Below are 26,946 nucleotides of genomic sequence, written 5' to 3'. Positions count from 1 at the left end.
CCTTTACAAGAACCATGAAAACATTTCTACTAAGAATCACTTCCTTTAATACCACCTAATGTTATAAATGTAAGAATGCTAAATTCCATGGAAATCAATGTGTTTTTACTACTTTAATCATTTCCAAATAACTTGTTTCCACCAAAATAGTTTATCACATCTCAACAAAAATGGTAAACATTATAGTTGTTTTGTAATTTAAAGAGGGGCACAATGAATAAACTGGGAATTTCTTAAAGAATGTAAACTTTAACCTACAGAAACACTGAGAATGTTTTGGTTTTATTTTGAATACCTATACCTGCACATAAAATTTGCTTTCCCCAAGTATATTATAAAATTCATAAAAGATGTCTTTAAATGTGCTTGATACAATTTGACCTAAGATGGGAAACCCAAAACTATAAGAAGTAATGCTCAAATAAAAGTGTGTGTGTTTAAAAATCCACACTTAACTATATCATTTCTGGCTCCTGCAGATTATTAATTTTTTAAAAAAATATGCTCTAAGATCACAAGGTGGAGCTCTCACCTAGTATCAAAGGAAAACTTTGAAGTCTTTATCACATATAGCATTTCTCTAGAACTATAAAAAGTTGCCATTCCAATGGCTTTGGAGGTAAAGCATAGAAATGACATCTGCATCAGGTCTCAATCATTGTTTTCCTATTTGGGGAAGTGGGGGCCTTATCTAGTAACAACTAGCTTGCTTGTTACTGAAAACTAAGCTACTGCATTCATAAGTAATGGAAACAGCATATATTAACATAAAACTATTTCCTTAGGTTCAAGTGTATACAGCAGCTTGCTCTCTATTCCACTGTTTAGCTTTCTTTAGTTTCACTTTCCCTCAACCAACCACTAAAAGTTATTAAGTGGGAAATTTAAGAAATAACAAATTATGAAGTTTTATACTATTTGTCATTCTGGATAGCAGGATGCAATTTTGCCCTATCCAACCCAACCCACCTGGAATGTAAGTGATACCTTTGTCCAGAGTATTCATGAGGTATATAACCTACCTAGTCACCTAGTACCTGTTATCAGTCATCAAATCTACTCTCAGTATCACAGTGCTTGTGTGCTTGTGGTCAACTAACCCTTGTTTTACTTACTGGCCCCAACGTGCAAACTTTTAAACAATATATTGTTATAACTGTCCTATTTTATTATTGTTGTTGTTAATCTCTTTGCCTGATTTATAAACTCAACTTTATCATACATATGCAAATACAGGGGAAAAAAAGTACAGTGTATAAATAGGGTTCATTCTTATCCATGGTGAGTTTTCCACCCAGGGTCTTAGAACATATGTGGATGTGGATAAGGGGGGACTATTGTAGCATGCTGCCATTAATTTAAATATATTTATGTACAACTACTGGATTAAAAAGCAACAGATGATCATATATATTGAATTATAAACATTAAATTCAGGTAAATATCCTCAGTAGCATGCTTTTGATATAGAGATCTAAAAGCTGAAACTTGCTGGGTGCAGTGGCACATGCCTGTAATTCCAGCAGCTCTGGAGGCTGAAGCAGGAGGATTGAGAATTCAAAGCCAGGCTCAGCAAAAGCAAGGCTCTAAGCAATTTGGTGAGACCCTGTCTCTAAATAAAATACAAAGTAAGACTGGGGATGTGACTCAGTGATCGAGCGCCCCTGAGTCCAATCTTTGATGGTTTCAAAATATTTTAGAGTAGATTTTTTTCCTATAAACCGATGATCTCAAATGTCTTTCAATTCAATCCCAAATGGTCTCAAAAGAGAAATAGAGCTATCACTTAACAAGGTTCCTCAGAATCCATATATTACTGGGAAGCATGACGGGGAGGGCACTTCAACAGCTAGTGTGTTAATTCTCATTAAAAATGCAGAATTATTCAACCACTAAAAGCTGGCAAATTCATACACCATAAGCCATCTCCTTACTTTAATACTTCCCTGAATAGGGTCCCATCCTATCTATAAAGATCACATCTAGGTATACCTAGTATATATACCTTCCTAAAATGTCATCTTCAGTGTAATATAAACAATTAAAATTAGGAATTACTTAAATGTCCAACCATAGATTACGTGATGTTACATCAGTGTTTAATTACTTTAGCCTTCATACAAATGAAACTATTTATGACTGTGTATCAACATAGGTAAAGTTTGATACATTAAAATCCATACATTGACATGTAATAGTAACAAAAACGAAGCAATGGAAGAGAGCTAGAGTGGTGGAAATTTGAGTGATTTTTAAAAAATTTTTAATTTAAAATCTTACTGTTAGTACAAGTAAATTATGAGAAGGAACTATACTCTATTAAAATGAACTATCTGAGGAATTATAAACTGATGCTGCTCAAGCCTCATTTATTCATATTTCAGGTTCATAACTTTCTAAAATTAAACATATAGAAACTCTGAGTTCCATCATAAAATTATCTTTATGATATTTGCCAACTCAAGATTAGCAGGGAATAGAAATTTTCTTACAGACCCTTGACAACAGGATCCCAAAGTATGTTCCTTTTATTGGCCTATCTACTTTGTTAAGAGAGAACAGACAGAGCTCTGTCATTGAGCTAAGGCTGTGAATGCCAAAAAGTACACTAGTTCCCACAACAGTACCGTTGGTCAAAAGAAAAGTTACTATCATTCTTATGTCAAATGGTAAGAGGCAGTGTTTGAATTCACAGAGTAAGAAATGAAAGCTCACAGAATTTTAAATTAGAAATAAATACCTGCTTTTAAAAGGAGAGAAAAACCTACTGCCCCCTTTGATTAATGTCCTTAAAAATTCTTATTACTCAGGAGATATTTTTCCTCCCTCTGACAATCTCCCTAATTTGTGGTCTTCAGAGTAAATGACAGTGAAAAGAATGACAAAGCAAGCAATGATCATGTGTACTCAAATCAGTTGTAAAACCTTAATTTAAAAGTTTGACAACATACATTACATCTACTACATATACTACTTCTAAATATACTTTATTTCACAAACCTGGGGCAAGTCCTAAAGAATTCATGTTAACCCTTGCTCTACTGCAGGATTAAGTAATCTAATGCCTGAAAGAGACCAAAAAATTAATGACTCTGTCTACATTTCCTAACTAATTGGAGGATAGGTCCAATATCTGTACTTACAAACTTTAAAAATAACATAAAGAGAAGAGGCTAAAAATAGAAGCCCTTTCTAAAAAAAAAAAAAAAAAAACTAAGACAAACTGAACACACCCCAAAGGCCACAAGACATCAAAAATAACTTTTACTTTCATGAAGAGGGGAAGGAGCAAGCTGGGGCATTCTACACAGATATGGCATCATTATACACTGCCAGAAACTAGAGCCAGACAGAACTGGAAACATCCACCTGTTCCCCTACTATTTTTAAGAGTATGATAGTAGTGTCTCATTGCTCAGCAATTTTCCTACTTTCCTTATCCACCCACATTCTCCAATATTTTCAAAATGTAACACAAGCCCTTACCACATTGTGACCACCTGGCCCAACCTACATACTCAGCCTGTACTGGTTCTTAACCATCAGTTATATTTTCTGTATACTCAGAAACAAATAATGACCAACTAATTTGAGGGGGAGGGAGCAGGAAGATGCAAGAAAAGGCTTCTACCTTATTCCTGCAGACCAAATATTCTAACAACGTGAATTCAGTTGGAACCTGTTCCCCAAGGATCCTACCCTATCTGAAATATTCTTGCTGTAATGCATCTATCATCCCATTCCAGGAACTGGAATCCTGCCCTTATATAAAGCCAACCTAAAAAGTTTTTCTGGGTCTCTCAAGTTGCCCTAAACTAAATGCCATAATATTGCCCTGTCTGACCAAACTGGCACTGGTTCTATGAAACTGGATACCAAATTATACTGGACATAATGAATAAATAGCTATTAGCTAATTCCAAGTTACCTAACTCCTGAGTTTGCCCTAAAAAGCTGCAACTGACCAGACATTATCAGTTCTAACCCAAAATAAATATCAAAACAGACAAAATATCTGTTTTATCACATATTATCACCTTAAAATCATCTCTCAATCTGCCTAGGTAAACAACCAAATAATTTTTAAAAAGAAATATCAGTGCCCACTCATGAGTGTTCCCCACCAGTTACTGTATTAAAGACTTGGTCCTGAAGGTGGTGCTACTGGAAGGTAGTAAAGCTTTTAAGAAGTGAGGCATGTAAGAGGACTTGTCATACCCCTGAGGGCAAGTGTCGTGCCCAGGGTCCCTGCTTGTTCTCTGGCTCATGATGGGGTAAGCAGTCTTGTTTTTCCACACACTCCCACAATGATGTGCTGCCTCACCCACAGGCCTAAAGCAACAGGGCTAATCTATCATGAACTGGAACCTCCAAAACTGAGCCACAATAAAACTTCTCTTTAAAAGTTGATTGTTTCAATTGTTTTGTTAGAGTGATGGAAAGTTGACTAACACAACTCATATATTTGAATATCACATTGAATTTTTTTTTGGTACCAGGGACTGAACTCAGGGGCACTCGACCACTGAGCCACATCCCCAGCCCTACTTTGTATTTTATTTAGAGACAGGGTCTCATTGAGTTGCTTACCACCTAGCTAAATTGCTGAGGCTTGCTATGAACTCTTGATCCTCCTGCCTCAGCCTCCTGAGCCATTCAAATAAAAAGTGAAATCATCTGTTCCCAGATTACAGGCGTGCGCCACCATGCTGAATTTAGCCTTTTAAACGAAGTTAATTGAAATATATATATATATAATTGAAATATACATATATATATATATATATCCCCACACAAACATACATATATATCCCACATTAACAATTTCCCAGATGTTAAAACATCATAAATAAACAGGGGTAATTACAATTGGATGTAATGATTATCAATATTTCAGGTGAGATGCAAGTAGCTTGTAAAAATGCTATCTAGAAAAATAAAAATCAAATTTACAAGAAGATATATTCTGTGTTAACAGTACTAAATGGTATACAGCATGATTTAAGCACAATTCGCTAACTTTGTTAAGACCATTTCACACTGAACACCACTGGCTCATTAGCAAATTTCAGGCTATAGCAGATAAAGGTAGATTTCATAGCAAAGTAGATGAATAGAGGATAATCTTGCCTGGATTTCAAGGGAAATTTAAATTTTCACTTTATACTCTGTCAGTACATTACATCAGAAGTCTCCACATGTATTTATTCAAAGTAGTAAAAAGTATCCAAATGAAATATTGAGCATTCATTAATAATTGGCAAGATGGAGATATAATGATAACAGATACAACTCAGTAAATTAAAGACAATAAAACTAAAGTGTAAAATAAACCACTTTAGAGAAAATAATAAAAAATTCAAACTAAAATTTAGAAATGCACTATTAATAAGCACATTACTTATTTTTTCATTTTAGCATAACCACCATACAAAACATACAGATTACATACCTAGTTTTTTCTTTCACTTCTAATTAGTTAAGACCTTATTAAAATATCTGACTTTACCACTTACTTAATATAACCCACAAATATTTTTGCTAACCACAATGTAACAATCCATAGGCATAAATTAAATTGATATTCAAGTTCAGAAATCTAATAAGCTTTCACAATTCAGTCAGTTAACACTATATAGGTACTTCCCATTTCTAAAGTCAGATTAAAGAAGTTGGTTCTTCATTTGGTAATTCCAAACAGTAGGCATTACAGAATACCAGCCACACATATATGGTACTTAAATTTATCTTAATTCTAAATGCTAACATTCCTAGAAAAAGAGTAAAACATGCAAATTGATCTATAAAAAATTAAATTTAAGCTGGGCACATTACCACAAGCCTATATTCCCAGCAACTCAGAGGGGGAGGCAGGAGAATCACAGGTTCAAGGCCGGACTCAGCAACTGCCTCAAAATAAAAAATTAAAAGGGTTGGAAAGGTAGTTCAGTGGTAAAGCACCCTGGATTCAATTCCAAGTACCAAATTAATTAATTAAATTTAAGTCAGAAAAGTTTAAGAATACTATGGATCAATATCCTTGATGAACACTAATGCAAAAACTCTCCACAAAATACTGACAAATTCAACATACAAAACTCAATGCAATATCCAACAGCAGAACCCATGGAATGTAGCCTTTGAATAGCCTCTTTAAAAGTCCCCTGTTCCTGCTGATGGGCAGATCACAACCTCTGGGACAGGAGTCCCCTGTGTTTCTCCTTTGCTGGCAAAGCAATAAAAATTTCTTTTAACTTTTTCTCAAAAAAAAAAAAAAAGAAAAGAAATCAATGTAATAGGTTCTCTCACCCTCTGGAGATAGTCTGCATTCTCCCTTGAGTATTTCTTGTTTTACTCCCAAAGGCATCACTCTATTGTGATTACCTCCCTCTCCATTCTTCCTTCAATGTGTATCTACTTTCCTAAATAAACCTATCAATACCTTAAAAAAAAAAAAAAAAAAAAAAAAAAACAGGTAATATGGCACATTAACAAATGAAAGACAAAAACCACATGATCATCACAATTGGTTCAGCTAAAGCATTTGACCTGTTGGCCATTAAAATACTCAAGGAATTAGGACCAGAAGAAAACTACCTCTACACAATAAAGGTCAGTTAAGAAAAGCTCAAAGCTGTAGGAAGCAGTGGCGCATGCCTGTGATCCCAGCAGCTCTGGAGGGTGAGGCAGGAGGATCAAGAATTCAAAGCCAGCCTCATCAATGGTGAGGCGCTAAGCAACTCAGTGAGATCCCGTCTCCAAATTAAATACAAAATAGGGCTGGGGATGTGGCTCAGTGGTTGAGTGTCCCTTTGTTCAATCCCGGGTACTCCCCTAAAAAAAGAGAAGCCCACAGCTAACATCATACTCAATGATGACAAACTAAAAGCTTTTCCTCTAAGATCATAAACAAGGCAAAGATGTCCACTCTAAACACTTCCACTTAACCATAGTATTGTAAGTCCTAGCCAAAGCAATTAAGCAAGAAAAATAATAAAAGGCATTCAAATAAAAAGGAAGTAAAATTATCTGTTCCCAGATGACATGATCTTTTATGTAGAAAATTCCCAAATTTCCACACACAGACACAAAATGCTAGAATAAATCCAGTGAAGTTGCAGGATACAAAATCAACACACAAAATTCAGTTGCACTTCTATACACTAACAATGAACAATCTGAAAAGGAAATTAGTAAAACAATTCTATTTGCAAAAGCATCAAAAAGAATAAAATATCTGTGTGTAGTGTGTAATGCCAGATACTTGCGAGAATGACACAGAAGGATACCAAGTTTAAGGCCAGCCTGTGCAACTCGGTGAGACACTCTCTAAAAATAAGAAATACAAAGAGCTGTGGATGTAGCTCAGTGGTACAGCACACATGCCTGGCATGTACAAGGCCCTGGGTTCAATCCTCAGCACCAAAAACAAAAAAAAATAAAATAAAATACTTAGAAATAAACCTAACTAAGGAGTTAGGAAGCTTGTACAATAAAGACCAAAAATACTGCTGAAAGATATCAAAGATGACCCAGATACAGAGAAAAGGCTTAATATTTTTATATCCACAGTAACCAAAGTGGTCTATGGATTCAGTAAAATTCTTATCAAATATTAATTGTAGGGCTGAGGAGATAGCTCAGTTGGTAGAGTGCTTGCCTCGCAATCACAAGTCCCTGGGTTCAATCCCCAGTACCACAAAAAAAAAAAATTTTTTTTTTAAACAGAAAAAAATCTTCCTACAATTGATGTAGACTTCCAAGGGACCCCCCAAATAACCAAAAAATTTAAAAATAACAACATTTGAAAGACATGCACTTCCTGATTTTAAAACATACTACATAACCAACAGTAACCAAAACTGTGTGATGCTCACATAAATAAATCAATAGCACAGGATTAAGTGCCCCAAAGTAAATCCTCATATACATGGCATAAATGATCTTTCACAAGGGTGCCAAGACCACTCAATTGGGAAAGAACAACCCTTGTACAAATGATGCTAGGGAAACTGGATATCCACAGGATAAAAAAAATGAAGCTGAACCCTTAATTTATATTATATATAAAAATTAACTCAAAATGGATTAAAGACCTAAATTTAACACTTCAAACTATGAAACTCCTTGTAAAATCAGATGCTTTGGCACTCTCCTGTAATTCTAGTAACTTGGGAAGCTGAGGCAGTAGGATATCAAGTTCAAGGCTACTCTCAGCAATTTAGAGAGAACCTGTATCAAAAAAACAAAAAACAAAGGGCTGGGGATGTAGCTCAATGGTAAAGTACCCCTAGGTTCAATCCCTAGTGGGGGGGAAGAAACTTCTTGTAGAAAATAAGGGAAAACTTCATGACACTGCAGTTAGCAATGCTTTCTTAGACAGATAAGGAAAGCACAGCTAACAAAAGTAAAATTAGACAAATGTGACTCTATCAAACAACAATCAACAGAGTGAAAAGGCAAACTACAGAATGGAATAAAAAATTCAAAAATCATATACGTGAGGGCTTGAGGTACAGCACAGTGGTAGAGTGCTTGCCTCGCATGCACAAGGCCACAAGCTCAAGTCCTAGTACTGCAAAAAGGAAAAAAATTAAGAATCATATATTTGAAAAAAAAAAGTTCATATATTACTTATTAAGCAAAAGTTGCAAATTATTAATTTGTTCAAATGTTCAATAAATATTAACTAAACTCCCCCAAAAAATCATATATTTGATAAGAGGGTTAATATCAAGAATATATAACAAATCCTACAACTCAACAACAAAAAAATCAAAAAATTCCATTTGTTAAAATAGGCAAAAACTGTTATGTTGGAACAGATATTTCTCCAAATACACAAATGGCCAACAGTATATGTAAAGATGCTGAACATCACCAATCATCGGAGGAATGAAAGCCAAAACCAGAATAATTTATCACCACAAATCAATTCGGATGGCTACAACCGAAAAAACAAAAAACACTTGTTGTGTAAGGCTGTGTGCTATGTGTGTTGCTGGTGGTATTATAAAATGTTCAACCTCTATGGAAAACAATATAACAGTTCCTTTAAAAATTGAAAACAGGTCAGGCATGGTTGTGCACAACTATAATTCTAGTAACTCTGGAGGATGAGGCAAGAGAATCACAAGTTCAAGGCAAGCCCTGACAACTTAGCAAGACCTTGTCTCAAAAAAATAAAAAGGGCTTGGGATGTAGATCAGTGGTAGTCTGCCCCTGAGTTCAATCCTCAATTTAAAAAAAATTACATACAATCATCATGGTTTAGCAATCCCACTTCTGAGCACATACACCCAAAAGAATTGAAAATGAGGTTCACAGACATTTGCACACCTATTAACATTAGCCAAGAGGAAAAAGAAACTCAGATGTGCATGCACAGATGAATGATAAACAAAATGCGGCATTACACATGCAATGGAATATTTATTATTTAATCTTAAATGTGAAGGACATTCAGTCACATGGTACAACATGGATGGAACCCAGAGGACATTAAGCAAAGTGAAATATGCCAGTCACAAAAAGACAAATACTTTAAGAGTCTACTTATAAAGTATCTAAAGTAGTCAAACTCATAAAAACAATTTAGAATAGTGGTTATCAGAGAATGGGAGAAAAGGAAAAAAGGAGTTGTTCATTAGTACAGTATTTCAGATTTTCAAGATAAAAAAATTTTTTTAGAAATGTTTCATAATATGAATATATATAATACTACCAATCTGCACACTTAAATATGGCTAAGATGGAGCTGAATGTGTGGTGCATACCTGTAATCCTAACAATTGGGGAGGCTGAGGCAGGAGAATCAGAAGTTCAAGGTCAGTCTCAGCAACTTAGCAAGACCCTGTCACAAAACAAATAAAAATAAAAAGGGCTGGGGATGTGGCTCAGTCATTAAGCACCTCTGGGTTCAATCCCAGGTGAAAAAAAGAAAACACCACAAATACATTAAATCATCCATCTTTAATAGTATCTAGTCAAAAGGACTATTTAGATGCTAGGAAAGGAAGCAAAATAATGATTCAGCAAGCACTTAATACATTATTAAAAACACATACTAGGACCAATATTTCTATTTGGGGTAGACTAAACAGTACACTGTCCTGCAGCTAACTTGAAACTACTATCTTAAACTTATGCTACTGTAACCTGATGTTATGACATCCTTTGCTGTACCAATGGTTTATCTGCTAAGTCATCAGTTAAGAAACTCAATTAGAAAACTTTTTCTATAGAAAAACATGTTGTAATGATTCACTTCACAAAAAGGCATCTGCCAAACAATGTAGCAATACTGAGAACATGTATGAGGAGATTCTTCATACACAAAATTCTCCCATTTTGTTATGATTATTATTTTTGCAAAAAGTACTCAAAACGCCCTTTTTATCAAGATAAACAATCTCCTCGCTCCCTTCTTCCCACTCTCCCCTCCCTTCAATGACTGTGCTCATCTCCCCTAATTAACAAATCCAAAGGAAAACTTTTCTTTGTTAACCATTTCATGCCAATTATTCTGTTGAAGTTTGCCAAATATGCTGCTTTTATATCATTTTACTTCATTATGTTCCCCATACAGGTTAGTCCCATGTCATCTGCTTTAACTAACCATAGTTTTACTAGATATTCAACTATATTTTATCAGTCCATTTTCCATACAAAGTTAGAGGAACAAGAAGTGTTCATTCATTGCTATATTTTGGGGGGTACTGGGGATTGAACGTAGGGGCACTTTATCACCAAGCTACATCCCAGCTCTTCTTTCATTTGTTTTGCAGGGGGGATGTTTACCAGGGATTGAACTCAGGGACACTCAACCACTGAGTCATATCTCCAGCCCTGCTTTGTATTTTATTTAGAGACAGGATCTCACTGAGTTGCTTAGCGCCTAAATTACTGAAGCTGGCTTTGAACTCATGACCTTCCTGTCTCAGTCTCCAGAGCCACTGGGATTACAGGTGTGTGCCACCTCACCTGACTTATTTTTTGAGACATGGTTTTGGCCAAGACACCATGAGCAATCCTTCTACCTCAGCCTCCCAGGTAGCTAGAATTATAGGTGCTGTGTTACCACACCCACTCATTGCTATGTATTTTTAACTCTGTTACTAGTAAACTAGGAATATCATATTGATTACAATTTGTAGATCACAAAATGGTTCAGGAGTCAGTGTTGCAGATTCAACTCTCATGACACCATGTAAAAAGGGATCCAAAAACACTGAAGATCTTTTGTTAGATCTATCACTTAAAATCAAAAGTCTACATCAGGTGGAACTAGAATGTAGGTCAGTGGTAGAGTGCTTGCCTAGCATGTATGAGTCCCTGGGTTTGATACCCAGGTACCACACAAAAAAGAAAGAAAAAGAAAAAAGTCAACATCAAATTGTGTTGATCAATGTGCTACCGTTCACACAAGAAAGGCATATAATAAGAATGTATCTGTGGATGGATATATTTGTCTACATAAAAAGAAATAGAGTGGTTGGAATATAACTCAATGATAAGTGTGTTTATCTAGCACACCTGAAAGCCTGGGTTTTATCCCCTGTACCATAAAAACAGAAACAGACAGAAAGAATTAACAAACAATTTTTAAGTTGCCTATCAAGAGAGGGAATGATAAAATGAATATAGAAGGTAGGAATCTGTGGAAGACATATATATACATAGACATAGACATAGACACACAAACACACACACACTTCCATATAATTTTAAGTTTTGAATTAGGAAAATGTATTACTCATTCAACCATTTTTTTATGGCAATAGTGGAGACTGAACCCACGAACTTTCTACCATTGAGTTACACCCCCTGTCATTTTTATTTTTTGAGACAGGGCCTCACCAGTGTGGATGAACCTGGAAGACATGCTGAGGGAAATAAGCCAGTCACAAAAGGACATTTATTTTCATGTGAGGTATGGAAAGGAATTCAAAGAAAAAAGTAGAATTACAGTTGGGTTGCTAGAGGCTGAGGGAATGGGGAATTAGTGTTAATGGATACAGAGCTTCTGTTGGAGATGATGGAAAAAAAGTTCTATAGATGGATGGTGGTGATGTCTGCAAACAATGAAAATGTACTTTATGTCACTAAATAATGGCATAAAAGTTTATAATGTCACCTTTTTTGTTGTCCATATTTTAACAAAAAAAATGGAAATATCAATAAAACTCATGGTTTTAAAAATATAGCAAAAACATAATGACTACAGTTTATTGAAATATACTAATGAAAATCTACATAAATCTCAAAACAAAAAAAATCTACATTATCATTATAGTTTTAAATCAGTTCCTTAATCTGAAAACTGGTAACCAAAAAAAAATAAGCATTTACTCTGCCTTTCCACTAAGAATTTTATTTTAGGGTAAAAAACAATCACAATTGATGAAGGAATGCTCTCCTTTTGAAGGAAACCAGTGAGGCTGGGAATGTTGCCCAGTGGTAACAGCATTTGACTAGCATGAATGCTCAAGGCCCTGGGTTTGATAACTAGCACTGCAAAAAATAAATTAATTAAATAAATAAAAGGAATCCAGTGAACACAGAATGAGTGACAGAATTTGAAAATTAACCTATGACTTCTAATAAAATTGGTGACTCCAGCAAAGATTATCAACTTAAATTAAAATGATTAGGTTGATGCAAAATTGGCCATCTTTTAGCTCCCAAGTTAACACTACACAGATTATTTTCTACTTACAAGGTGAAAACCAAGCAGCGCAATGTGAGGATCAGATGGTCAACACCCTAATCTAAGGATTAGTATAATCTCTACTGTGTCTCCTGATGAAACACAATATCAAATACACAAAACCACCTAACCAAAAATTATTAACTTGAATTCATGAAGGCTTCAGATATAACTTCCATTGCAAGAAATACAGGGGAAAAGGGAACAAACCTATGACACTTAAAGAACAAAAATATCCAGAAAATGGAAATTATATAGAACCCTGTTCCCTTCTATTCAACAAAATGGTGTCATTAAAAATAGGGGCAACATGGCTGACTCTCAACATGCTAAGTGAAAGAAGCCAGGCACGAAGTGTCTATTCTATGATTTCATTTATATAAAATGCTAAATACTAAAAAATGCCAACTAATCTACCATGATAGAAAGGAAATAGTGATTGCCTGGAGCACAAGTAGAAGAAAAAACTGACTGCAAAAAGACAAGAAGAAATTTGGGGGTGGTGGGGTTACAGGAATGTTATCTTGATTGTTGTGAATGGTTACAAGAGAGAAGAAGACTGTCAAAATCAAAGAATAGTAGACTAGGGGCTGGAGCTATAGCTCAGTGACAGAGCGCTTGACTATCCATGTGTGAGGCACTGGGTTTGGTCCTTAGTACTGCATAATAAATAAATAAATAAATATATTTTATATATTTTTTAAAAAGAGTAAGACTATAAATGGGTAAATTTACTACATGTAAATTATGCCTTCATATAGTTGACATAAAAGAATGGTTGGAGCTGGGGGTAAAGTGTAGCAGAAGAGCACTTGCCTTAGTAAGCAGAATGCCCAGAGTTCAATTTCCAGCACCACAAGAAATAAAGAATAAAAACAAAAAATAAAAGGAGGGTGGGCTGCGCTAGATTATCAGAGTTAAAACTGAAGGCACTAAATTCAATGCATGGCCATAGTTTGGATTAAAGAAGCTGTAAATGACATTTATGGAAAACTGGAGAAATATGAATATGAACTGGGCAATAAGAAAATGATATTTGGGGGGCGGGGAATATAGCCCAGCAATACAGTTATTGCTCAGAAAGAGCAAGACACTAGGTTAGATCCCTAGCAGTCTTCCCTGACCCAAAAAAGAAAATAAAATTTTGTTAACATGGAAAGATTGACCTAAAAAAGGAAGAGGAGCCAGGCATGGTGGTGCATGTCTGTAATCCCAGTGCCGCTGGAGGCTGAGGCACGAGGACCTTAAGTTCAAAGACAACCTTAGCAACTTAGTGAGGCCTAAGCAAACTAAGCAAGACCATGTCAAACTAAAAAAAATAATTTTAAGGGGATGGAGATGTGGCCCAGTGGTTACACACCCTTGGGTTCAATCCATGATACCAAAAAATAAAGAAAGAAGGTTCAGAAGGGAGGGAGGTAGAAAAGCACATGTAGAGAAAGAGCAATCTTTTTTAATCACACACGTGTGCACTGAAAAATGGCAGAAATAGGATGGATTTTGCTTCCTTATTTTTAGTTACCTGTATTTTCTAAGATTCTACAATGTACATATACAAGTTTTATAATATTTACTTTAACCACAAAATTGGGAAGTTATAATCCATGTATATATGATATGACAAAATACATTCTAGTGTCATAGATAACTAAAAAGAGTAAATAAAAAAAGTTTTAAGTATATTTAGGCCAGGCACAGTAATAACACCTGTAATCCCAGCAGCTCAGGAGGCTGAAGCAGGAGGATCCCAAGTTCAAAACCAGCCTTGGCTACTTAGCGAGGCCCTAAGCAACTTAGCAAGACTGTGTCTCAAAATAAAAAAATTTAAAAAGGGGCTGGGGATATGGATCAATGGTTAAGTGTCCCTGGGTTCAATCCCTGGTAACCACCCCAAAAATAAAAAGTACATTTAAAAATATACATGGCCAGACACAGTGGCACATGCCTGTAATCCCAGCGGCTTGGGAGACTGAGGCAGGAGGATCACGAGTTCAAAGTCAGTCTCAGTAAAAGCGAGGTGAGAAGCAACTCAGTGAGACCCTGTCTCTAAATAAAATACAAAACAGGGCTGGGGATGTGGCTCAATGGTTGAGTACCCCTGAGTTCAATCCCCAGTAACCACCAGCCCCCCCCAAAAAGAATCTCAAATCACTAATTACTAGGGAAATATAAACCAAGCCACGATAAAATACTATTTCACACTTAGAATAACCATTATTTACTTAAATAAGAAACAAATACTGGTGAGGATAATGGAAAAATTGGAACCCTTGTGAATTGCTGGTGGCAAAGTAAAATGTACGTGCAGGTGCTGTGAAAATTCCATGAGTGTTCCTAACACAATCAAACTATGATGCAATTCCGGTTGCTCAAGAGGCTGAGGCAGGAGGATCCCAAGCTCAAAGCCAGCCTCAACAATTTAGCCAGACCCTCAGCAACTTAAGGAGACACTATCTCCAAATGAAAAATAGAAAGAGGGATATAGCTCAGTGGTAAAGTGCCCCTGGCTTAGGAAAGAAGAAGGATGGAAGGAAGGAAGGGAACAAACGAACCAACCAACAGGCAGGCAGGCAGGGAAAGGGAAGGGAAGGGAAGGGAAGGAAGAAGAAATTAAACTGAATTACCATATGATACAGTAATTCCACTTTTGGGTATATACCCAAAAAATAGAAATTTGAAGAGGGATTTATATGCCCATGCTCTTAGCAGCATTATTCACAACAGACAAAAAGTGGAGGCAACTCACATGTACATTCACAGAAAAATGGATAAGCAAAATATGGTATGTACATACAATTAAATATTTTTCAGCCTTGAAAAGAAAACTCAGCCAGGTAAGGGGTCAAACACCATCAATTCCAGCAATTTGGGAGGCTTAGGCAGATGGATCACAAGTTGTAGGCCAGCCTCATCAACTTAGACTGACCCTATCTCAAAATAAAAACAGCTGGGATGTAGCTCAGTGGGAGGGAGAGGGAGAAAGACAATTAATTCTGAAATATACAGCATGAATGAACATGGAAGATACTAGGCTAAGAGAAATAAGTCAGTCACAAAAGGACAAAGATTCTATGATTCTACTAAAAAAGAATAAATATTATGAGATGCCTAGAGGCATCAAATTCAAAGAGATGAAAACTAGAATGTTGGTTGTCAACAGTACTAAACACTTAATGTTGCTGCCAATGTACTAAGAGAAACATAGTAACTCAAACTCAGAAACCAACATATAATTTCAAAAAACTCCCTTGTAATTCAAAACTCATAAACAGATTTGGATAAGGTAGTATTCACTATCTGGGATGCTTTACCACTGAGTTACATCCCTAATCCTTTTAATTTTTTCCTTTAAATTGTGAGATAGGGTCTTGCTAAGTTGCTTAGGACCTTGCTAAATTGCTGAGGCTGGCCACAAACTTGTAATCCTCCTGCCTTAGCCTCCTGAGTCGCTGGGATTACAGGTGTTTGCCACCGCATCCAGCTCACCATTTGAACTCCTGCTAAAGAAAAGTGGAAACCAAACAATTCTGATTAAGAAGTGGTACTTGTAATCTGAATTCGCACTCCTCTAATTTTCTTGTTTAAAGTGTTATTTGTATTGTATTTTTCATAAAACGATTTCTGATAATATCTGTTGCCTATTTTTCCTAAAATGTCTTATGTTCTCTTTCTTACTGACTCTAAAGAGTTCTTTTTGTGTTATCTAAGACAGATAGCTATTCAGGCTTCATAAACCAAAGGTTGTCTCTACTACTTCTGCAGAGAGAGACAATTTCCTGCTAAAATGGATTCTTTGTGCAACAGGTGTTACATATAACCCTACCAGCTCTCCTTGTCTGAGTAATCTTGTCAACCAGGGCTTTATCTTGCAGCATGCTTATGCCTTTAGCTGCTCCACTGCCACGTATGAAGGATATTATTATACTCTGCACTTGAGCTTTCTGAGATCAGCCATCCCCAGGCTAGCACACTTCTCCATGCTTCTTTGACATTCTACCTACAACTTACACATTTTTTGGTAATCTGCACATTTTCTCTGTCTCCAAGTATGCTAAAAACAGGAGTTCACAGAGGGTTTCTTCTGCTTATGTTGTTGTTTCTATAGTATATGGAAGGGGGGAAAGCACTCTCATAAAACCATAGTAAGACCAGAAGTCTTATCAAAATACTTAAATAAAATGGTTTCTATAACACATCAACATGCCCTAAATACTACTCAACACTGAGTATCTTCTTAAAAGGATAAGAGATTTGCTCAAGGTCATACAGCCATTTAATAGACAAAAATCTGGGCTTCCACCCATCTTTTGCATGACTGTCTCACAATATATGACTGTCTTGTTAGAATAGTCTACATAATAGTTCTTCAAATCATAAATCACTGAATCACTCAATTTCAAACAAAAGAAGTGTGAGTTTCCTTCCTCTGTATTTAAGTAAAATATCTAATGGTATCACACAGAAATCACTGAATTATATTAGACCTTGTTCAAGTACATGCAATAAAAATATTATACCACCACAAAAAAATTGTTTCCTTACAACTGAACACACAAAATGACCTCAAGCAAATTTATGAGCAGCAGCCAGGCTCAAGTGACACACACCTGTAATCCCAGTTATTTGGGAGGCTGAGGGCAAGAGGATCAAAAACTCAAGGGCAGCCTGGGCAACTTAGTTGAGACCCTATCTCAAAATAAATTAAAAAAAAATAAGAAAGAGCAGGGGATGTCAGAGGCAGTATGCCCCTGAGTTCAATCCTTAATACCAAAAAAAGGGCACAAAATCCCCACTTTACCATCAAACTTACTATAAAGCAATATTAATTTGTTGCCTCTAATTTACTTCTTTAGCTCCCTCACGATAAGTATTGGTTCCTTTAGTCCAAAATGATGGAAAATTTCATCTATAAACAAACAGTTCTCTCTTGGGCTGGGGTGTGTAGCTCAGTGGTACAGCACTTACCTAGTATGTATATAAGATCAATCTCCAGCACCATAAAGCAAAAGAGAAGAGGGGGAGAGGAGAGAGAGGTTCTCTAAAATCCCAGCCTGCCTAAGAATCATATGAAATTCTTGATAAAATGTAGGGGTCACAGGCCTCACACCCAGGGACTCATTCTGTAGATCTATATACAAGTTTCAGTTATCTATATTATTCGCAAATCCCCAAATATAGATGAAACCATACCCCACTTTAAGAAAAGCTACTGTTAAGTCATGGAATCAGCAACCTATGATGTATAGGATGACCCAGTTTTAAAGACACAGAAGGCATGTGTAGCTAGGAAGAAAACACACTTCCCCCTTTTTGCCTTGGTCCACTTAATCATCTGAACCTTATTCACTCAAATGCCAGGAATCCACAGCTCAGTGATGCATTTCCCCCAGAATATACTAAAGATTCTTAGAGACTAAGCCATCAATGGCCACATCACTCTTCTTTCCACAAGAAAGAAATGTGCCTTTTCTGAAAGGAACTGGATAAATTTAAACTAACTATAATTGAAAAATCTCCAGGAAGCTCATTCCATATAAATTTCTCCTCAAAGTTGGGGTCTTCCTCTATGCATTTTCTATGTTCTACAGAAACACTAGAAGCTACCAATTTCTAAGTCAGAAAAACCCAAGACAAAAGTTTACTCAACTGAAAAACAGTATCAGGTAAAAAGGTATAATGTTTAAATACTGAGTTTATGAAAAATTAAAGGTAATCTTTGGCACTTATATTTTAATACCATCAATCCCCACAATAATCCCAACAAGGTCGTGCAAAGACCAAAACCCAATGCTTTCTTAATTAATGAAAGTTAATCTACAGCTCCAATTACAATGCTTATCTCATTATTCCATGAAAAGTATTCATTCACATCTCTGCTTCTCCAGCCTCTAAGCATTAACTGCCTTTCCCTATTCCATCTTAAAATCATTCTTAAAGGCCCAGTTAAAACGCCAGCTAGGAGAATCAGTGCCTGGCATCCTCCAAACCTATCCCTAAATCTCAATGCCCTTTTCTTTTCTGTACATTTTTATTTAGTTTTTGAGAAATGATCTTGCTAAATAGCCAAGACTGTCCTACAACTCACCATCCTCCTACTTCAACCTCACAAGGAGCTAGTATTATAGGCATGCAGCACAGCCCAGCTTTTCGGTTTACCTAACATTTATTTCAGTCTTTAAACAATAAATTCATCAAATAATCAAATAATTATGTTTCATGAAATCTTCTCTACTCCAGTCCTCAAAGAACTGTTCCTTTTAACTGCAATACAATTATACTCAAATATACAAAATTAAGGACTTCAACTCTTAAGTAACTGTACCAACACTGTGATAGCCTGATAATAAAAACAACATACACAATTAAGATGTAAAAATTAGAGTAAATAAAATTTGAGGACCTTAATGTTGAAGTCTTTAGGGGTATGGAAATGTCTCCATCTTACTCTGAAATGCTCTTTTAAAAACAGATGAAGAGGAGCTGAAGAAATGGCTCCTTGTGGAGAGCTCTCGCCTAGCATGCCTAAGGACCGCAGTTCAAATCCCCTGCGGGGAAAATGACAGGGAAAAAAAAAAAAACTACGAAAAACAGATGAAGAAAAAAATAGATGAAGGGAGCTAAAGCCAGATGGACAGGTATTCAATAAAGTAATGTTGATGTCAAAGATCAAATCTAGACAACAGGTATATGTGGGTTCAAATTATATATGCTGGAAGGTTTTATTATCATAATAAAGTGTTCAAGGAAAATGAAAAAAGCATACCCCCATGAGTTTACAGTGCAGTTGTTACACAAGCAATTACTACAGAGTCCACTCAAAGTACACTGACATAAATATGCACAGGCAGCCCCACAGCACAAGGAAATGACTCTTAAGGGAAAATAGGGGAGCTCAGGAATGGTTTCCAAGTAATCCCAATCGAAATGAGAAAAACATACACTGTTGTGCAGACAAGAGGGTGCAAGAGTATTCAAGGCAGTAGAAACAGCCAAAGCAAAGCAACTTCTAGGCATCAAACAGCCTGGTGTCCTCAGGGAACCAAGGTAGTTGGATATTAGTCCAATATATAAGGGAAGAAAGGGAGGTAGGTTGGTTTGGAATGCCCTGATAAATTCCTAATGAAACTCAATCACTACTTCCTCTGTAAGACACACTGCCGTGAGTCTCCCAAATAAGCCCTACCTCTTTCTGTTGTTATAGTTTGTAAAAGCTTCTGTCATTCCTCAGATATCTTCTTTACCAAGACTGTGAACTCTGAGGACAAAAATTGTGTCATACAAGCAATTAACTCTGAAAAGATATCATTATAATACATAGTAAAATATGTTCTTTTGATATAAAGAATGCCCTAAATCACACCCTGATGAACTTCTCACGCAGTTAAGAACGTCAAGGCTAACTTTGTATAGATAAATCAATATAAAATACCACTTTCTGTAAGAAAAAACACTAAATCACATATATTTACCCAATGTGTGTGTATGTGTGTGTTTAAAAGTCATGAGAATGATATACATTGCTAAAAATTGTGCTGAGGGTTGGTGATATAACTTAGTGGTAGAGTGCTTTCCTAGCATGCATGAGACCCTGGGTTTGCTCCCCAGTATCACCAAAAAAAAAAAAAAAAAAAGGAAAGAAAAAATGCCGATGTCATAAAATGCAAGATAGCATAATTAAGTGAAAAGAACACAAAACAGCTATATGTGCATATGCGTTTTATATACATACACATATCGCGTGCATGTGTGTGTATACACACTTGCAATCCCAGTTGTTTATGCTTAGAAAATCTCTAGAAGGATACAAAGAAACTATCTGTGATTGTTATCTCTGAAAATTTGGAATGGAGAGATCAGAAATTTCACTTTATGCCCCCTTTGTACTCAATTTTTACCATGGGACAGAGCCATTATTTTTATAAAATTAATAATAAAGTTCTTCCTTCCTTTGAGGTTATATACTCTAAACATTCAAAAAATCATCTGAAGGCGTAAAAACTAGGCTACAGAAACTAAAGTCTTCTGGATACTACCTACTGTAAAATACAGAACAATCCTAAAAAACCAAACATTTCAAAGAATTACAGTACAGAGTATTCTCAATGCATTCACCTGCAGACAAACTCCCTGACATTTAGTTTAAAACAAAAGAGTTGAGCCTGGGTGGTGGTGCACACTTGTAATCCCAGCAGCCCAGGAGGCCAAGGAAGGAGGATCACAATTTTAAAGCCAGTCTCAGCAACTTAGTCAGACCCTGTGTCAAAATAAAATTTTTTTAAAAGGGGCTGAGGATGTGGCTCAGAGGTTAAACCCCTCTGGGTTCAATCTCTGGCACACACACACACAAAAAAAAAAACTTTAACAAAAGCAAATGTAAGATGAAAGAGAGACAGAGACTCTACAGACGTGCATATACACACAGAGAAAAAAGTCTCATCAGTTTAGTATGCTTAACTGGAACGCAACTGAAAATTGAAAAATCATTCTGATAAGTTTTCAAACCAAGACCATGGTACCATTAACTCAGGCAAATTCTTTTTAACAAATTTCTTTTAAAATCAGAATACAAATGAGGAGTGCAAGAATCAGTGATGCACTGTGTCTTTATAATACTCACAGAAGAATGGAAAAAAGGAATCAAACACCTCAACCAGTCTTTTTTATGGAAGCAATGAAATAGAAAAGAACACACATACCATAAAGTATATCAACCATAAAATACATGAAGTAATTTGGAAGGCAGAGAGCAGTAAAGTCTTTGCTTTGCTGATTGAGAAAACAAGCTACACAAAAAGCAACGGACAAAGAAAAGTATAATGGTAATTCCCCTTATGACACTTATAATGGGACATATTATCTCAGGCTTAAAAACATGTTTCTTTCATGGTACCACTAAGTTGAAGATTCTCAAAAAGAAATCTATTATGATACAAAAATACACAACATATCAATCTACTTATTGTGGCTACAATTTTCAAGACCAAGAATAAAAGAGAAATACACTAAAATTCCATGATATAATGTAATGAGTTGAATGATAAATATGCACTGAGTTTACTAATAAAGTAGCCAGGGGTGGGTAATTCCAGCAACTCCAGATCAACCCCCAGTACCAGAAGAAAACAAGAATATATTGCACAATGTTATCTAGGCAGAAACTTTGAATGCTTTAATGCTAATATTCTTCACTGTATACTACATGTGAATTGTCTCACTTTGACATTCCCATCTCTGACACAAAATCATTTAAAAAAAATCAGAACAGGGGCTGAAGTTGTAGCTCAGTGGTAACAGCACTTGCCTGGCATGTGTGAGACACGGGGTTCAATCCTCAACACATTAAAAAAATAAATTAAAATAAAAAGGTATGTGTCCATCTACAATTTAAAAAATAATTTAAAAATAAGAATCGAAACAGGCTGGAACTACAGCTCAGTGAGTGCTTAAAGCACACATCCTTTCCAAGTCCACAGCCATGGACCTAATTCTCTGTCTTCAGGTGCACATAATGTGCACTCACATGTGCATTCACATGTGCACACAATGTGCACTCACACTGCATTCACACGCAAACACAAAATCAAACCAATCACATAGCATTCTAATAACCTTGAAAATCACCCATTTTCTCCTTACCTCCCAGCCTTTGTCTATATATACATGTGTATATACCTCCATGTAGATTTTTCAAAACTATAACCCAATGGTGGGGTAGCTCAGTAGTAGAGCACTTGCTAGCATGCACAAGGTCCTGGATTCAATCCCCAGTACTACACACTATAACCACAAAAAGGATATAGTTCTATACAATTTTTTCATCTCCATATACATTTCTACCATTTCTATAATATTCATGATAAAAACTTCTAATAAAGATTTATGAAATTTCAGATATGATCAATTACTTGTAGACATTAAGACTGATCCCAATATTTCATTATAATAACACTGCTTGAGGTGTATAGATTTGATGTTGAATTTTTATGCCTTATTTTCTCATTATTAGATTCAAGTCAAACAACATTTATTTTAGGGCTCATGATGAGAGACAGGGTACATCTCTATAATTTTTGCTACTTTTAAAATTCAGAGATTTTTCACCTACTACTTACAAGATTATTAAGCATTTAAAATTACAAGTATTACACATCTAGTTTAACACTAAGTAAATCTCAATAATCTGTAGCAAGAATATTAAAAACTTATGTTCCCTAACATTAAATATCACAAATTATTCATATTAATTTGTATGAATGCTACATAATATAAAACCTTTGATCATATTTGCTACAAATGCTTTCCCAAATTTGTCTGCATCTTACTTATCCCTTTCTGATCTATAATGAAATGAAATTCATCTCTGTAATGTTCTGTAAAATTACCACACTAACAAGCACATCCTGTCATACAAATCATAGTCAAAATAACATACTACCTTTAATTATTTCAAAATAGGCAATCACCTTTCCATTTTATGGATGAGAAAACAAGGTCATATAGTTAATAAAGAAAGGTGTCACAGGAAACTAATTTAAATCTGCTTGGCCCTAAAGCTTAAATTCTTTCCACTATTCCAAGCTACCTCAATACATATTCAGTTTTTGGAAGCTATTCACCATTATAAGTACAAACATGTACCAGAAAAATGTTAAAAAAAAAAACCCAAGTATTTTAGTTATCAGTCAGTCAATTCATCCAGAAACAAGTACATCTCCAGGATCAAAGACACTGAAGTTTAGAGAGAAAGAATAGAAAATTGAAGGGAAATCAGTGAAGGAAAGGAAAGGGACGAGAGGGAGGGGGAGAGTGAAATGGGAAATACTGGAGAATGAAATCAGTCAAAAAATATTTTTTTATTGTGTGCATGTACAAATATGTAACAACATATCCCAACATTAGGTACAACTACAATGCACCAATAAAAATACGGAAAAATATCCATGTTCCATGATTCACTCCTATAATCCCAGCCACTTCACAGAAATCCCAAGTTCAAAACAAACAAGGTCCTAAATATCTTAGTGAGACCCTTAATATCAAAATTAAAAAACAGTAGGTATGGTGGTGCACACCTGTTAATTCCAGTGGCTCGAGAGACTGAGGCAGGAGGATCACAAGTTCAAAGCCAGCCTCAGAGTCAAGAATCACATGATTATTTCGATAGATGCAGAAAAAGCATTTGATAAAATACAGCATCCCTTCATGCTCAAAACACTAGAAAAAATAGGGATAGTGGGAACATTCCTTAACATTGTAAAGGCTATCTATGCTAAGCCCATGGCTAATATCATTCTAAATGGTGAAAAACTGAAAGCATTCCCCCTAAAACTGGAACAAGGCAGGGATGCCCTCTTTCACCACTTCTATTCAACATTGTCCTTGAAACTCTAACCAGAGCAATTAGACAGACCAAAGAAAGTAAAGGGATACGAATAGGAAAAGAAGAACTCAAACTATCCCTATTTGCGGATGACATGATTATATATTTAGAGGAACCAGGAAATTCCACCAGAAAACTTTTAGAACTCATAAGTAAATTCAGTAAAGTAGCAGGATATAAGATAAATGCTCATAAATCCAATGCATTTTTATACATAAGTGATGAGTCTTCAGAAAGAGAATTTAGAAAAACTACCCCATTCACAATAGCCTCGAAAAAAATAAAATACCTGGGAATCAATCTCACAAAAGAGGTGAAAGACCTCTACAATGAGAACTACAGAACACTAAAGAAAGAAATTCAAGAAAACCTTAGAAGATGGAAAGATCTTCCATGTTCTTGGATAGGCAGAATTAATATTGTCAAAATGGCCATACTACCAAAAGTACTATACAGATTCAATGCAATTCCAATTAAAATCCCAATGATGTATCTTCCAGAAATAGAGCAAGCAATCATGAAATTCATCTGGAAGAATAAGAAACTCAGAATAGCTAAAGTGATCCTTAGCAGGAAGAGTGAAGCAGGGGGTATCGCAACACCAGACCTTCAACTATACTACAAAGCAATAGTAAAAAAAATGGCATGGTATTGGTACCAAAATAGACAGGTAGATCAATGGTACAGAATAGAGGACATGGACACAAACCCAAATAAATACAATTTTCTCATACTAGACAAAGGTTCCAACAATATGCAATGGAGAAAAGATCGCCTCTTCAACAAATGGTGCTGGGAAAACTAGAAATCCATATGCAGCAGAATTAAACTAAACACCTATCTCTCACCCTGCACAAAAAATCAACTCAAAATGGATCAAGGACCTCAAAATCAGACCAGAGACCTTGCATCTTATAGAAGAAAAAGTAGGTACAGAGCTTCAACATGTCGGCCCAGGATCAGACTTCCTTAACATGACTCCCATAGCACAAGAAATAAAAGCAAGAATCAATAGCTGGGATAGATTCAAACTAAAAAGCTTTCTCTCAGCAAAGGAAACTATCAGCAATGTGAAGAGAGAGCCTACAGAGTGGGAGAAAATCTTTCCCACCCATACTTCAGACAGAGCACTAATCTCCAAAATATATAAAGAACTCAAAAAACTCTACACCAAAAATACAAATAATCCAATCAACAAATGGGCTAAGGAAATGAACAGACACTTCACAGAAGATCTACAAGCAATCAACAGACATATGAAAAAATGTTCAACTTGTCTAGTAAAAAGAGAAATGCAAATCGAAACTACCCTAAGATTCCATCTCACCCCTATTAGAATGGCGATTATCAAGAATATAAACAAGAGATGTTGGAGAGGATGTGGGGAGAAAGGTACACTCATACATTGCTGGTGGAGTTGCAAATTAGTGCAGCCACTCTGGAAAGCAGTATGGAGATTCCTTAGAAAACTTGGAATGGACCCACCATTTGACCCAGCTATCCCACTCCTCGGCCTATACCCAAAGGACTTAAAATCAGCATACTACAGAGATACAGCCACATCAATGTTCACAGCTGCTCAATTCACAATAGCCAGATTGTGGAACCAACCTAGATGCCCTTCAATTGATGAATAGATAAAGAAACTGTGGTATATTTATACAATGGAATATTACTCAGCCATAAAGAATAAAATTACGGCATTTGCAGGCAAATGGATGAAATTAGAGAATATCATGCTAAGTGAGATAAGCCAATCTCAAAAAACCAAAGGAAGAATCATCTTGCTGTTAAGCGGATGACGACACAATGCGGGGCGAGGGGGCAAGAATGGAGGAAGGAGGGACTGTATAGAGGGAAAAGAGGGGTGGGGGAAAGAAAAAAAACAGAATGAATCAAACAACATTACCGTATGTAAATGTATGTTTACACAAATGGTATGCCTTTATGCCATATACAAACAGAGAATCAACATGTATCCCATTTGTTTACAATAAAAATTAAAAAAAAAAAAAAAGCCAACCTCAGCAACTTCAAGGCACTAAGCAACTCAGTGAGACCCTGTCTCTAAATAAAATACAAAACAGGGCTGGGGATGTGGCTCAGTGCCCCCGGGTTCAATTCCTGATATCAAAATAAATAAATAAATAAATATTCTTTAAAATAAAAATTAGAAAGAACACAAAACTGACTGAGGAGACTCAGGTTGGAATCCTGGCTCTGCCACCCATATATTATCCTTATAATGTTAAGTTTCCCTCATAAATATAAAGGAGGTTAGAGTAGCAGTCTTTAAAGCTTTTTTCTGCTCAACCCAAAACCAGGAAACACAGGATGTACACTCTAGGGCTTATTTTACCAATTCTACTGTGACACCCTGGGCCAAGTTGCTTATTTTCTATAAAAGTTAATCCCTTCTTTGTAAAGCATCATGAATACTCCAAGACCTCCCTCTGGAAAGGATTATTATGAGGACAGAGTGAAAGTATTATATAAACTTCACAGTGCACAAAAACTATGATGGAATCATTACTACTATTACATTTAATTAAAACTCATAATGAGGGCTGGGATGTAGCTCAATGGTAGAGCGCTTCCCTAGCAAGCTCAAGGCCCTGGGTAGTATCCCCAATAATGGGGGGGCAGGGGGGAAGGGGGGACTTAATGAGGAGGACATTCAGATTTTTTATTAGCCAATTCCATCAACATTAGAGAACACAAAGGAAGCACACATACATCCTTCTCTCCAAATCTTACAAGATGGATGGTGACTACCCAAAAAGCAATATACTGTTTTGGGGTTTTTTGTTTGCTTTATTATAGTACTGGGAATTAAACCCAGGAGCACTCTCAATGA

At 35.9% G+C, this 26,946-nt stretch overlaps 1 protein-coding gene across 5 annotated transcripts in view; it reads right to left on the bottom strand.

Moving 5' to 3' along the window:
- The window catches only part of Stag2 (stromal antigen 2), a 123,016-nt gene that overhangs the window by 74,140 nt on the left and 21,930 nt on the right, over positions 1–26,946 (bottom strand). Inside the window, exon 1 of one of the 5 annotated variants that reach the window (XM_047535542.1) lies at positions 9,777–9,837. The exons of 3 other annotated variants lie outside the window; for them this stretch is intronic. The gene's annotated coding sequence lies outside the window, so the exon portion shown is untranslated. Of the gene's footprint in view, positions 1–6,309; positions 6,334–9,776; positions 9,838–26,946 lie in introns of those variants that run through there. One more of the 5 variants, XM_047535543.1, reaches the window with a different exon arrangement.

Source organism: Sciurus carolinensis, chromosome X (genome assembly GCF_902686445.1).
Source record: "Sciurus carolinensis chromosome X, mSciCar1.2, whole genome shotgun sequence".
NCBI lineage: Eukaryota > Metazoa > Chordata > Mammalia > Rodentia > Sciuridae > Sciurus > Sciurus carolinensis.
The sequence above is the reverse complement of the archived record's forward strand: the minus strand, read 5'-3'. Positions and strand labels throughout refer to the sequence as shown.